Source organism: Sciurus carolinensis, unplaced genomic scaffold (genome assembly GCF_902686445.1).
Source record: "Sciurus carolinensis unplaced genomic scaffold, mSciCar1.2, whole genome shotgun sequence".
NCBI classification, from domain to species: Eukaryota; Metazoa; Chordata; class Mammalia; order Rodentia; family Sciuridae; genus Sciurus; species Sciurus carolinensis.
In genome coordinates, this window is record NW_025920119.1 from 4059752 (window position 1) to 4073768 (window position 14017).

Genomic DNA, 14017 nt, shown 5'->3' on the forward strand with positions numbered 1-14017 from the left:
GCAGGGTTAGCTGGATGGCAGGGAGTTTAGAACACAATCCAGTGGTCACAGACCTGAAGTCATTGTCACTTTGTGTCCCTTCAAGGGCCTCTGACCCCCTCTCTCCTTCAAACTCTTCCTCTGTGCTGTGTCTCCTCCTAGCACTAGGGGAAGCCTTCCAACAGATGAGCAGAGGCAAAATGTTCATGAATGTCCACCCTGGTTGAGTTCTCTTAGAACCTGTCCAGCTCTGCCCTGAGTGGCTGCCATCCCTGCCTGGGGCAGAGACGCTAAACAAATGGGTCTCACTGCCATGCATACCTGTCAGTTATCCATCAACCAAGTACTGCCAGGTAAGGATCACCCACCTGAGTGGCACACTGTGCTCAGATTGTTTTGGCTCCATGGCTTCTGGTTGTGATCACTGCCACGTCCAGGGCTTGGCTGATCTTGGCTGGATGCAGCTTCTCACCCCAGAAGACACCCTGTGTGTGCACTGCTCCAGGTGGTGGCAGAGGGCAGCAGAGAGTCCGGCTTCCACGTGCACGCCCCAAGCCCTTGTAGGAAAGCAAGTCATGCTTGTCCTGTGAGAGGGCACTTCAAGGTCGCATGGTAAAGGGTTGCAGGGGGAAGTGAAGGTGTGGGATCATCATTCTGATCTGCCACCATGATCTGCCACTGGGCTCCAGCCACACGTCTTCCTACCCAGAGAGCAAGTCAAAGCTTCATCCATGTCCACACAAAAGCCCACTTCCCCTGGGCTCCCCTGGTATGAATGGTCAGTTACCAGAGGAGAAGGAGGCTGGGTCTTCGTTTCAACAATTCCATCAGCAGAAAATCTTTTGTCCTAAGAAACAAACACATGTGCACAAGAATGCTCCTCCTAGCCAGATGTCCTGCAGAAAAAGACTACAGAGTAAGAGATGGGACAGTTGTGCAGTGGCTGAAGAGAGTCACAAGGGAAATTAAAGGGCCTACAATCCCTGGGAAGGTAGAGCAATAGAGAAAGAAGTCAGGCAGGGTATGGAGCAGGGGCAGGGGTCTGGGGGGGGGGCGATATGGGAAGAAAGAGGGAAAGGAAGCCTGGGTGAGGTGAGGCCAGAAGCCTTGGTTGGGATCACTGGCATACCCAGGGCTCGGCTAGCTGTCGGCCAATCTTGGCTGGCCCCTGGCAGGATGATCTCAGGATCTCAGTTCTTTCCTCTCTCTAGAAGGGATGTATGGAAGGATGGATGTGTGGATGGGAGAGCGGATGGATGGGTTGATGGTCTCCTGCCATTTTTGTGCCTGCCTTCCCAGGAACACTCTCCCTCCTCCCTGTCAGGTGCTCTCTAGGTTCCAAGGGATGCATCATTGCCATTGACTGTCAAGGAAAGTCCCCGATTCACCAGGTTCAAGCCATTACCAGGAGGCCATCAGGGATGCCCAGGTTCATTCCACTGTCCACAGGGGCTGCAGCCACAGACCTGATGGGATAACTCTTTGAAAGATGTTTGCCTGTTCCTGATGGATGTGTGACCAGAGGGAAGGGAGCAAGCCATGGGATCAGAGGAGCCTGGGACAGAGAAGCAGGAAGGTTTGCAAACCCAAGAATCTGGCTCCACCGGGCCCCACCATATGCCTGCTATGGATCTGGAACATTGCTTGGCCTCTCTGAGCCTCAATTCACCCCCTGGAAGTGAGAATTATGCCCAGTTGCCAAGCTCATCAAGACTTGATGGGCTCTCTGCACATGGCCCCTTGGATAAACTCGCCAAAAGGACCCAGAAGCCATTGGTGTGCCTGTTCCCTCCCCTGCAGTCACCTGTTTCTGACTCTCCACAGAATAAAACCAAGGTTGCATTTCAACCACGACCCAAGCTTCTATTTAGCCTGACACAGCGTTTGTTTTCCCCAAACCTTCTTTTGAATATTAGATTATAGGTTTGATTAAGGATTCCAGATATCAGACTCTGAAAAATCCAGGGAGTTCTTTTCTCTGCCTGAGGATCCAGATTTTCTTCCCTGTTATTTCCCTCTATATTTCTTTTCCTTGGACTTTGCTGGGTGGTACCAAGGGGCATGTGTGACCTGGCACAGGCTGCCCTCACCCACCTCCTTAGAGTCAGGTTAGGGTAGTCAGCCAGTTAGCACCAGGGTAAAATCAGGAATGAATTAATCCATCCATCCATCCATCCTTCCTTCCATCTATCCACCCATCCACGCATTCATCCTTCCATCTATCCCACCCAACTACCCATTCATCTATCCATCCATCCACCCATTTATCTCATCCATCCATTTTCAATTCATCCCTCCATTAATCCATCATCCCATCCACCCATCCATCCACCCACCCTCTACCCACCCATCCATCCACCCACCCACCCATCCGTCCACCCATCCATCTCCCCACGCATCCATCCATCCATCCACCTATTCATCCATCCATCCACACATCCATCCTTCCATCCATCCCACCCAACTACCCATTCATCTATCCATCCATCCACCCATTTATCTCATTCATCCATTATCCATTCATCCCTCCATTCATCCATCATCCCATCTACTCATCCATCCACCCACTCATCCATACATCCATCCATCCACCCATCCATCAATCTACCCATCCATCCATTCATCCATCCCACCCATCTACTCATTCATCTTTCCCTCTACCCATTTATCTCATCCATTTATCAACCCATTTATCCATCATCCAGCTTCTATCCATCCATCATCCATCCCTCCCTCCATCCCTCCATCCCTCCATCATCCCTTCTACTCATCGCTCCCTCCCTCCCTCCATCTGGTGAGCTCAACACTTACACCTGCAGGCAGTGTTCTGGGAACACAGGAGCAGTGACCAAGCCACCCTGGCGCTCACCCTCTGGAACTCCCCGTCCTCACATGTGACCATAATGGTGAGAATTCCCTGAGAAGCACTTGCCATCAGCACCGTCCATTAGGTCCTAACTTCATTCTCATCACAGCCAACCCCCTGTCACCTGCCACACTCCCCCAGGTCTCTGATCAGATGCAGGGCCTGCTGGAGTCCCTGGAAAAGAAGGGGTCTCTTCCCAAAGAGCAGAGTATAATGTTAATTAGAGGTTTTTCATGAATTACCTTTATCAAGTGGAGAAAGTTTTCTCCTATTCCTACTTGCTGGAGGTTTTTTTTTTTTTTTATAACGAGAATTGATGTTGAACTTTATGCTCACCAGAGTTCTACTGACCCAGGTCAGTAGGTCCCAGAGGGCTGGTGTGCCCACACTCTTCTGCCCAACCTGCACATCTGTTCCTAGCAGGTTTGTGCAACAGGTAGAAGGCACTTGGAGCCGCTGACTGGAAAATGGGCTGCTCACCTGTGAGGAAGGAGGCTGTTCTTCTCTGGGGCCTTGGACACAGCAGGTTTCCAGGGCGGCTAATCACCTGACAGGCAGTAGCACTATCACCTACTGGCCTTTTAGCTCTGCTAATAAAGCCATTTTCTCCTCCCGTTGTCCTTCTCTTGTGATTTCTTGGCTGATGCGGGTTTAACACAAGGAGAAAGTTCCACAAAGGTTGCTTAAGGCAGGGTTCAGCCTTTGGGGTGCCCCAGCTCCTCACCTGGCCAGGGACAAGGCCCTTAGGGAACTGGGAGATGGTAAGGGCCCCTGCTGTTGGTCCTGAAGGCCCAGCAGGGTGTGTAAAGAACGGCACACAGTTTGCAGGTACCCCTAAGAGCTAACGGAAGTATTCTCACGTATGCCAGAGGAATTAGTCAAACATAAGTTTTATTTAAATGACAGAGATTAATTTCTTAGGCCAGATCATTGGAATTTAATCGGGGTATTTTACTTTAAAATAGGTGCCTGCTAACCACTCCATTAGCTGATCAATGATGCCAAATTACTGGGAGTGACATCTTTCCCAGGATATAGAACTTTCGATGTCAAATCCAGGCCAGTTCTGGGAAAGCCAGGACAGTGAGTCACTCTGTGAATGATTCAGTCCTGTTCCAGACCCTGAGAACAAAACCATGAGCAACACGCACAGCCCCGTCCTCACAGAGCTGACTGTCTAATGGGGAAAAAATAAACAATAAACCAAGAGGTACTGGGGATTAAATATAGCAAAGGTTTAAAAGGAGAAATAAGCCCCACACATGGAGGTGGGTGTTGGACAGGCTATAGGTGGGGGCATTTTCCTGGGGCAGTCGGCTCCATGCAGAAACGATTCCAAGCCGGTGCCTATGGGACATGGTAGCGGTCCCAGTGTGTTAATTGTCCGTGAGTTCTAATAGATGTAATATTCTCGAGTGTTACATGTGCATTAATTAAGTAACACTGCATTTAGCTCCAAATCATGCAGAAGGCATGTGTGGTGTTTATATGTGCATAAATATCCATACAGTTACCAAGTAGCAGGCTCGATTTTCTCCCTGCCCACTGCTGTCCAAGAAGGCATCTTGGGAGAAATGGGTAGGGGGTGGAGAGAGCCAGTAGGGCAGGGGGTGAGGAAGTCTCCCCTTTCCCAGAGGGCAGGGGGAAAGAGGTATTAAAAAGCTACATGTACAGTATAGCCAGTGAGCTTCGAAGCCAGACAGATGCAGGACTACATCTCAGCACAGCAACAGACTTGCTATGTGACCTTGGCCAAGTGGATTAGGCTCTCTGAGTCTCCGTTTTCTCATCTAAAAGGGCAGAGATTAGAATAGGACTCAACTCATAGAGTGGTTGTAAAAGGTCAGTGGGTTGGAAATTTCACGGAAAACTCTCACTACTAAGAGTTCTATAACAGGTGGGGGTGATGGTGGCCGTGGCAGCGGAGGTCATTTTAGCTTCCTTTGTGATAGATCTGGGATTCACTAAGGTGGGGTGAGTCCCCACTGGTGAATTCCCTGCATTCAGGGTGCTCCAGGACCATAAGAGGCAAGAACCACACCCTGTTCCACAGGGTTCTGAGCTGCCCACCAGGTGAGGCCTGGTACTAAGCCTCACCCGATCAGGAAGGGTATCTGCAGGGGAGGGGTTTTCCCTGCACAAGAGTAGTACTGAGCTCAGCCTGTCTCCCAGAGCTCAGGATTGTCCTTGGTCCTCAGGGCTCTGAGCTGCAGCCTGTAGAATGGATAATCATCTCCCTGAGCCTCCCGACCAGCCTCCCTGGGCCTCCCCTGATAGCCATAGAGGTACACCCCGCAGAAGACCACAGGAGGAAGGTCTGCAATGCGAGAGGAAGTCCCAGGGCCCTCACATCCTGGGGGGAACCCTGCTGTGCTGCTCTGGTCAGCTTTAAGTTCAGAGCACCCCACACCACCATGCCCTGCCGGCATTTCTAAGGACATCACCCCTGTCCCTGCCCTCCCTCTACAGACCGGGGAAATGACTTGCCAAGGGACATCTGGACAAGGGTGGCAGCCTGGAGCTGGGAAGTCCTGCCACCCCCTTTGGGTCCCGCACTCCACCCCCAGGTTTCCTCCCTTCTGTCCTCAGTTACCTGGGGATGGGGGTGACGAGAACTTGCTTGACTCTTTTCTGACCTAGTTTTTCACTGTGTCTTTTAAGGGCTGGGATTCAGGAAAACCCACTCAACGTGCATAATTTGGTAATTTTCTCCCGTGTTCCTCCAGCAGTGTGCCTGCATGCAGATATTGGAATTTGCATGAAACAATCTCACAGTTTCCCGGAAAGAAGATGCCCAGGTGGGGGTGGGGGGAAGTCTCAGGTTGGGTCCACCTGTTCCCCTCTGTCCTGGACCCCTAATGGCAAACCAAGGTAGTAGGAAAATGGTTTTGGGAGGCTCGACCCTGGGCACCTCTAGCCAGGGGGAGATAGACAGCAGGGACCTGGTGGGTTCCTGGTGAGAGGAAAATCACTGGCAGCAGCCCAGAACCCTCCCCATTAGTATTCTGTAAGCATCTCGCACAGAAAGGATTAATGGACTCTGATGCTTAATATCCTGGAGAACAATTAATTTGCTCACAGTTTTGTCATGGTTGAAAGTCAAATGCTGGAACAGATTGATGCTCGTATGGCAAGCTCGGGCCCAGAAACCTGCAGGAACAGAGTCTTAATGTTCCCACCCCAGTCCCCCTGCTCCAGTTCCCAGCACATCCACTTGCTGACAGTTCTAAAAGCTGTGTTGTTCCCCATGCACGTCTGGAAGACACCATTCCCCCCACCCTCCAGGGATTCCATTATGGGATTAAAGTCAGCTGGTCCCACTGGGGGTCTGACCTCTGTTTCATTCCGATTGTCCTCCCCAGTGCCCCAGCAAGACCCTCCTCCCCTGCAGGAGCCCCTGACATCTGGACACCAGGAGGCCCAAGCAGACAGGGGCTGCTGATGGGGAGCCCTGGTCAACTGTGCACCTACCTTATTGCTGGGTCTGGCCTCTGCCTCTTTCCTGGCACTGACTGGGAAATGGCAGCGTGGTGACTTGGGAACTCAGGAAATCAATCAGCTCTCAAGGAACATGGACTTTGTTTAAAACTCATTTCCAGCCGGCTGGACATGGGAGGTCGCCTGGGTAATCTGATTCCTGCTGGAGGTTTGGAGGAGGCAGTTCACAGGGGGACTTCGATGGGAGCAGGGTGCCAGCGGACAGGTGGCTTAGAGGACATTGCAGCTGACCCTCTCGCCTTCCCGCTGGGGAGACTGAGTCCTGGGGAGGCCAAGGTCGCTGTCCAAGCTCACGTGGCATCCTGGGGTCTGGGTCCCTTGGCTGCTGCCTCCTTGAAGCGTGGCCGGGGACCAGCAGCATCATGCAGAACCTCGGGTCAGCCTCCAGGGCCTGTGACCTGTGCAGATGGGCTGGGCCGGGCCTGGACTCAGCAGGGCCTCATGGGAGAGTCCCTGACCTCAGTCTTGAGACCCACCTAAAGGATGTTTGAACAGGAACTCGGGTGGCCTTTTTGCACAGGGCACTGTGATGTAGGCAGCCAGCATGCCAATTCCTGTGCTGTGTGTGAACACCAGCTCCAGGTGTCTCCTGGACATGCACCATTCAGGAAATGATGGACAAATCCTCCACGAGAAGACCTGGCCAGAGCCACCCTGGCCCGGAACTCACGGGGAGCCCAGGATCTGGCTAGAGAGCCCCACAGAGGACTGGGTTGGGAAGGGGCTGAACTGGACTTTGGGCCCCAGGGAGCTCATGGCTTGGGGACATTTCAATTTCACCTTCAGGTTCACCTGCACGTCAGAGCAATCAGGCCAGGGCTTAAAGGGAGAGGTGTCACCTGTGGCCCTGTACAAGCCACCACTTGCCACCTCACTCTCCCCCCAACTCGGATGCCACTCTCCTGTGCCAACAAACCCCCTGAGTCCCCATCAAGGTCCAGAATCCCTGGGGACCCCAGAGAAGATAGTCACGAGGCAATACAGTCTCCCTGTTCCACAGGCCTGGAAACAGAGGCCCAGGGAGAGGACAGGCCCATACTGTGGTTGGACTTGGGGCTCGGGTTTCCCAAGGTGAGCCTGACGTGGCAGGTGAAACACGGCCATGCCGAGGGGTCTTGACCTAGTGACCCTCTGTCCTGACCAAGAAGCTTGCAGGGAGGTCACTCAGTCCTGTCCTCAGAAGGACACTGGGGGCAGCCCAGCCCTGGAGGGGATGCGACTGGTATACATGTCCCTCTTCCCAGGTGTCTGGGCACTGCTGGGGGTGGAATGGGTAGGGGAGGGGGAGAAAGGGGAGGGGCAGGGCCGCGGGCCACCACAGATTGCTATCCTGGTCCTCCCCCTTCTCCCAGAATCCCACAGGATTTGCTGCAGAGGAGGAAGCTAAGGTCACAGCAGATGGGATTTTTTGTCCCACCTGTCGGCTCCCATCTGCTGAGTCTGTGTCGTGCCCCGGGTAGGCAGGGCCCTGTGACACTGGGAATGTACACCAACAATAGCAGCTACCTGTCCAGTGGGGACCCTGGGTGAGCTGCCTGCCAAGAGGCAGTGTGACCACTGAGGGGCCTGTAGTGAGACCTGTTTTACAGACAGGGACCCTGCAGCCCATCAGTGGGGGAGGGGGCTGCCTAGTGAAAGGTGGTGGCCTGGAGGGCAAGTGGTCTTCCTGGACTGGCATCCCAGCTCCTCAGAGCCCCTACAACCATGGAGATGACCCAACTGACATAAGCTCTTTACAGGTCAGGCAGTGATGTCCAGAGAGGGTAAGCAACCTGCCCTAGTCACACAGCCAATGAGCTGAACCCTCCTCTTAGTCTAGGAAAGAGTCCAAGGTGATCCCAATATGGGTAAGTACAGGGGGCTTCAGAGGAGGGTTGGTGGTTGTGCCTCCTTCCCAAGAGGATGGACACAGAATGTTCCTGCAAGCTCTCTGTCCTGACAGGTGACTTCCCACCATATGCTCGACCCCTAGCTGAACCCGCTACCCCCCAGACGTGGGGAGTCAGCCAAGGAGGACTTCAGCCTCCAGGGCCACAGCTGAGTCCTGCAGGGTGGACACTGAACATCTGGCCACTGGCTTGCGGAGCTGCAGATCTGTTGCGGCCACAGGGAGCACGGTCAGGGATCACTGGGGTCTGATCCCCAGGAGGCTCCACGCCGGAGCGGCCCAGCACCCAGCAGAGCACGCGAGGTGCAGGCTGAGGCCTGGGGTGCCCGTCCTCTCCAGTGGGGGGTCTGGGCTGGGGGCAGGGCAGGGGTCTCCTCATCCAGGAAGCTTTTGTTTCCTGTCTGCAACCTGGGGACCCTCAGGCCCACCCACAGATTCAGACCATGCTGGTGGTACCAGGCAGAGAGTCCGGCTCGTTCTAAGTGATGGCTCTCACCCCATGTCCTCTGCCCACCCTGCCGAGCATGGCTTTCACGCAGAGTCCAAGGTCAAGGAAGGGCCCTCAGTATGAGACCAGGCCACCACCAGAGTGGAAGTCCAGGGCCAGAAAGGGAAGCACCATGGTTCCTGGCCCAGTTCCCATCCCAGCCCCACCTGGGCCCTGATTCCTGGGACTGAGGCTCCATTGCTCGTGCTCAGAAGTGCAGACCACAGAGACCCCGACAGCTGGCCAAGCGCTCCAGGCTCCCCGTCCAGGTCGCCCTTGTTACTAGGATTTCTTGGTCATAATGGTTTTATTTAAATGCCAGGTCCTGATCTGACTGGTGGGACAGGCGGTGGCTCCTGGCTGGTGCCTGCTGTCCACTGAGCCTGCTGTCCACTGAGCTCCCAAGGGCAGAGGGGAGAAGGCCTGAGTGGGGTCAGCGTACCCCAGTCCAGATGTGGTGCCAGAAGCAAGGGTAGCCTCTGAGGGGATCTGGCTGCCCCAGGCCCCTCGTGGACAGGCCTGGGTGTGGCAGGGGAGGTGGAAGGCGCCATCCATCTCCCAGGCCTGCTCCACACCTGCATGGCGATCAGTGGTTTGAAGGGGCAATAATGGTGCTCATCAGTCTGGAAGCCACATCCCTCTCCAGCTGTCTTCCATGGTGGCCCACCCAGAGGCTGACCAGGGACGAGCCAGGAACAGGGTGTGCACCGTTCTTTACTGCTCTGGGGAACCTGAGAGCAGCCCAGGCTTGTCCCCACCGAGGCCTTTTTCTTACCTAGGACTTGTCCCCACCGAGGTGAACCAGGAAGAACACCAGTGTGGGAGGGAGGCTGAGTCCCAGCTTGGCCCTCTCCTTGCTCTGTGGCCCACGCTTTCTGAACCTCAGTTTCCCCATCTGTAAAATGATTGTCTCCATGAGAATCAACTCAGTAATGTGGCCGTGCTCAGGACACAGCAGAGACTGGGGATGTCTGAGCCAACGGACGCTGGTGGTCTCCAGAAGTGGGAAAAGACAGGAGGGGCTCTTTCTTATGGAGGATCTGAGGGAACGCAGCTGCTGGGTATGGCTTACGTGTCCCTCAAGGTCCCGGTGCTGGAAGCTTGGCCCTTGGGGTGGCATGTTAAAGGCAGTGGCACCTTTAAGGGTTGGCACCTCACGGGAGATCACTGGGGGCCCTGCCCTTGCAAGGCATTGACGGGGTTCTCCTGGGACTCCAGTTGTGTTCTTGCAGCAGTGTGTTTTAAAGACCAGCTTGGCCTTCCCTGGCAGCTCTGGCTTCCTTTCTCACCATGTTGTTTCTGCTTCTTTCACATTGTCCCATCAGGATGCCATTTGGGATGTCCTCAAATTGCTGAGCAGAGCTGGTGCCATGCTGTTTGTTTTCCACCTCCAAAACTATGAGTTAAATGAACCCTTCTTAAAAAAATAAAGTATCCAGGTACTTTGTTACAGTAATAGAAAACAGACAAATACAACAGGTCTGCTGAAAGCTCAGTTTCAGCCTGCAAGACCCACATCAGATCTCTGACCTCCAGAACTGTAAGAGAATAAGTCCTTGTTGTTTTGAGCAGTAGTGTTGCAGGATATGTTACAGAGACCATAGGAAACTCCTGTCGAGGACATGAACTAATGCACTTTCTAATAATACTGCACAAAACTTTTGAGGGCAGACACAGTTCTCTCTACTCCACAGGGGAAGACATTGACCTCTGGGGACAGGGCCTTCTGAGCTCACTTGACTTTGTGGTGGGGTTGGGGTCTGGATGCGCCTGGTCTCAGGCTCTCGTGCTCATCCCTGCCTGGTGGCATAGGCCCCACTCTTGACTTGGCCCTGCCTGACTGTCCCTGCCACTCTCGTATATATCCTTTCTGTTCCTTCCTCTTTCTTAGTCTGGTCACCTGCATCATCTGATGCTCAAAATTGTCAGTGCACCTACTAAGGGCCAGGTCAGGACTGATTAAGACCCAGTCAAGGACCACTGTGTAGGTGGATGGGTAAACAGGAACATGGGCATGTGAGAAGGATGGATGGAGAGATTGACGGATGGATGACAGATGGATGATGAATGGATGGATAGATGGATGGGTGATGGATGAGTGGATAGATGGATGGGTGGATGGATGGATGATGGGTGGGTAGATGGATGAAGGGTGGATAGGTGGATGGATGAGTTGATGAATGATGGATGGAGGTAGGGTGGGTGGATGGGTAGATGGATGGCTGCAGAAGTGAGCAGGTTTGCCAGGGCATCACCATCACATTCTGATCAGAATCTTTTTGAGTTGGTATAGAACATTCCAGAACCAGCGTGTTTAACACCTATTTTTTGAGAGGACTCCTAGTTCCAGTTTTGATTCTGAAGTGTTTGGGGGACCTTCTAGTCAGATGGTTCTCTGTCCCCGATCCCTGGGTGGATGTGGTTGTGACATCTATGTTAGGGTCCAGTGTCCTCAGATGTAGGGAGCATGACAGGAGCTGATGCGCGGTGGTGTGGGATGGTTTGGCAGAAAAGGGGACAGAACCTAGGCTCATTCCCTCTTCGTTCTTCTGTGGAAGCTGTCACGGTTTTGCCAGGATCTGGAGATGTTTCTTTGGCTAGGTTTGGAAAGAAGATGCATGAGTTCTCTCCCTCAGCCTTTTCATTCATTCACTTGTTTATCTGATGTCCTTTCTAACCATTCACCCTCTCGCCTATTTATTGATTTTAATCTGCCCATTATCTACCCATTGTTCTAAATAACCCACGTCTAACATCCCATGCACTCATCCATCCATCCCTTTAGCCCACTGACCCAGCCTGTAGTCCAGTCACACACACAACCCCTACCCATCCACCAACCTATCCACGCACTGTCCACACACACACACACACACACACACACACACACACACACCCCTACCCACCCACTCATCTGTTTGCCTGTCCATCCATCATCCATCCATCTTTCACTCATCCATTCATCCCTCCATCCATCCATCCCCATCCATCCATTCACCATTCATTCATTCTTCCATCAATCTCTCCATCCATCATCTAGCCCCGTCCTCCATCCACCCATCCATCCACCCATCCATCCATCCACCCACCCCTCCATCCACCCATCCATCATCCATCCACCCATCCTTCCATCTGCCCCTCCACCCATCCATCCACCCATCCATCCATCCACCCACCCATCCATCCATCAGCCATCATCCATCCACCCACCAATCCATCCATCCTTCCATCCCTCTATCCATCCCTCCATCCATCCATCATTCATCCCCCCATCCCTTCACCTCCCCCTCCTTCTCTCCATCCCTCCCTCCCTCCATCCCTCCATTCACTGGTTGGCAGTTGTTTGGTGCCTGCTATGTACCAAGTGCTGTGCTAGGTGCTGGGTGCCACAGAAATTCCATTTTGAACTTCCAACTTCCAGTAGCCAAGTCCTCAGTGGCCCATGGCCAACTTACCAACTTATACAAAGGAGGAGGAGACCCAGAGAGGAAGCAGGGCCACCTCTGACTCCCCTTCCTCTGCCCTCCAGAGAAGCAGGGGCTGGCAGGAGGGCAGCCCGGCTCAGATCAGGCCACCATCCTAGCCGGGTGCTTTGGCATTTAGTGGTCACAGTGTCTCCACCTCGTCCATGAAGATGTGTGAAGGAGTGGGCTCCTAACCGGGGTCTCCACTGAGCGCAAGCCCGGTGAGCCCCACCCAGGGCCTCTCTGGCAGCGCTGGCTGGATTTCAGTCTCAGGACCTAATGAAGGAAGAACTTGAGACAAGGTCTTGGTGGGGGTCTCATGATGGAAGGGGTGGCACTGAAGCATCCCCTTTGCATCATAGCTGGCACGGGAGAGGAAAGGCCTTGACAGAGTTCGGCGCTCACGGCCGCGGGGCACTGATGTCTGCAGCACATCCCTGTGCACAGTGCTCACCAGTTTGCAGTGTGGCTGGGCAGGTACTCATGTCCCAGCCTGCAGAGAGGGACCTATTCCAGTCCAAGGCCAGGTGGCCATTCTTCTCCCACTGCCATCGATCAATAATGCAGGCACAGGCCACTTCCCCTCGAGATGTACTTGGCCTTGGCGAGACAGGACTCTGAACTCAAAAGGCAGGAACAGAGCAGGGGGAGGAAGAGAGGAAGGGTTTGGGGGCACCTGCCACACAGAAGGCTCTGTGCCAGCCAGCATTGCACAGGTGACCTTCTCTCTTCCTCCTCACAGCCCTGGAGGGTGTGGCCCTGGGTTCTATGGGGCTACAAGGAGACCTGGGTCTGGCGAGGGACGTCACTTGTTCCTGCAGGTGCAGAGAGTAATGGGGACAACCCCAGTGTCCTCTACAGCCTGGAAAACTTAAGCAGCAGGTTCCTGTCCCCCCCTCACTCTAATGGCACCCTCACTAGTCATGGTGGCACACGCCTGTCATCCCAGCAGTTTGGGAGGCTGAGGCAGAAGGATTGCGAGTTCAAAGCCAGCCTCAGCAACTTAGTGAGGTCCTACACAGTTCAGTGAGACCCTGTCTCTAAATAAAATATAAAATAGGACTGGGGATGTGGCTTGGTGGATAAGCACCCTGGGTTCAATCCCTGGTACCAAAAAAAAAAAGCCCCACCCCCTTCCTGACCATGGGCCTTTGCATGTGCTGTCCCCCCTCCCCCTTCCTGGAATGCTCTCTGTTGGCTGCCCCCACCCCCTCAGCTGTCCAATTTCACCCCCTGTGTGGCCTCCTCCAGAGTGCCCACCCTGACCCCTGGCTGGCCTCCACTCCCCACACAGGCTGCAGGAGCTGTCCCTGGGTCTACCTGCCACAGCCCCCATGGGTCCCAGAGCCCTTTAGAGGACACTGCTTGCGGTGGCCAGCACCCCAGCAATGTGTACTCCCTCGTTTCCCGCCTTGGGGTTTCAAGACTCAGACCCTTCCCGCCGCTCCTCAGGAGGTCCTAGTTGCTGGGTCAGCCTTCAGACCAACAACCACTCTCCCCTGGAACCAGCCTCCTTTCTGACGCCTCCCTGGGCTCAGTCCTGCGTCCTGCAGGTTCCTCCAATGCACCCTGTCACCAGGTCTGGGTCTCAGGTCCTGCGTTCGGGGAACCCCACCGAAGACTCTTCCAAGGACACCAGAGTCTGCTCCCTGTCCATGCTGGCTGGACCCTCAAGGCATAAGTCCATACACACAGGGACAGACCTGCTGTTCAAGGTGACAGACGTCCTTGGACACAGAGAGGGAGGGGCACAAAGGCCAGGGTGTGTCCCCAGAGGCAGCCTGGTGGGCAGTAGCCCCTCCTTGCCTCCTCTCCTCCATGTCTGGACGCCACCC

The 14017-nt window shown here is 54.2% G+C and overlaps 1 pseudogene; it reads left to right on the plus strand.

The window, feature by feature from the left end:
• Positions 1 to 8186: 8186 nt before the first annotated feature.
• Positions 8187 to 14017, plus strand: part of LOC124973705 (LHFPL tetraspan subfamily member 3 protein-like) — a 68798-nt pseudogene continuing 62967 nt past the window's right edge.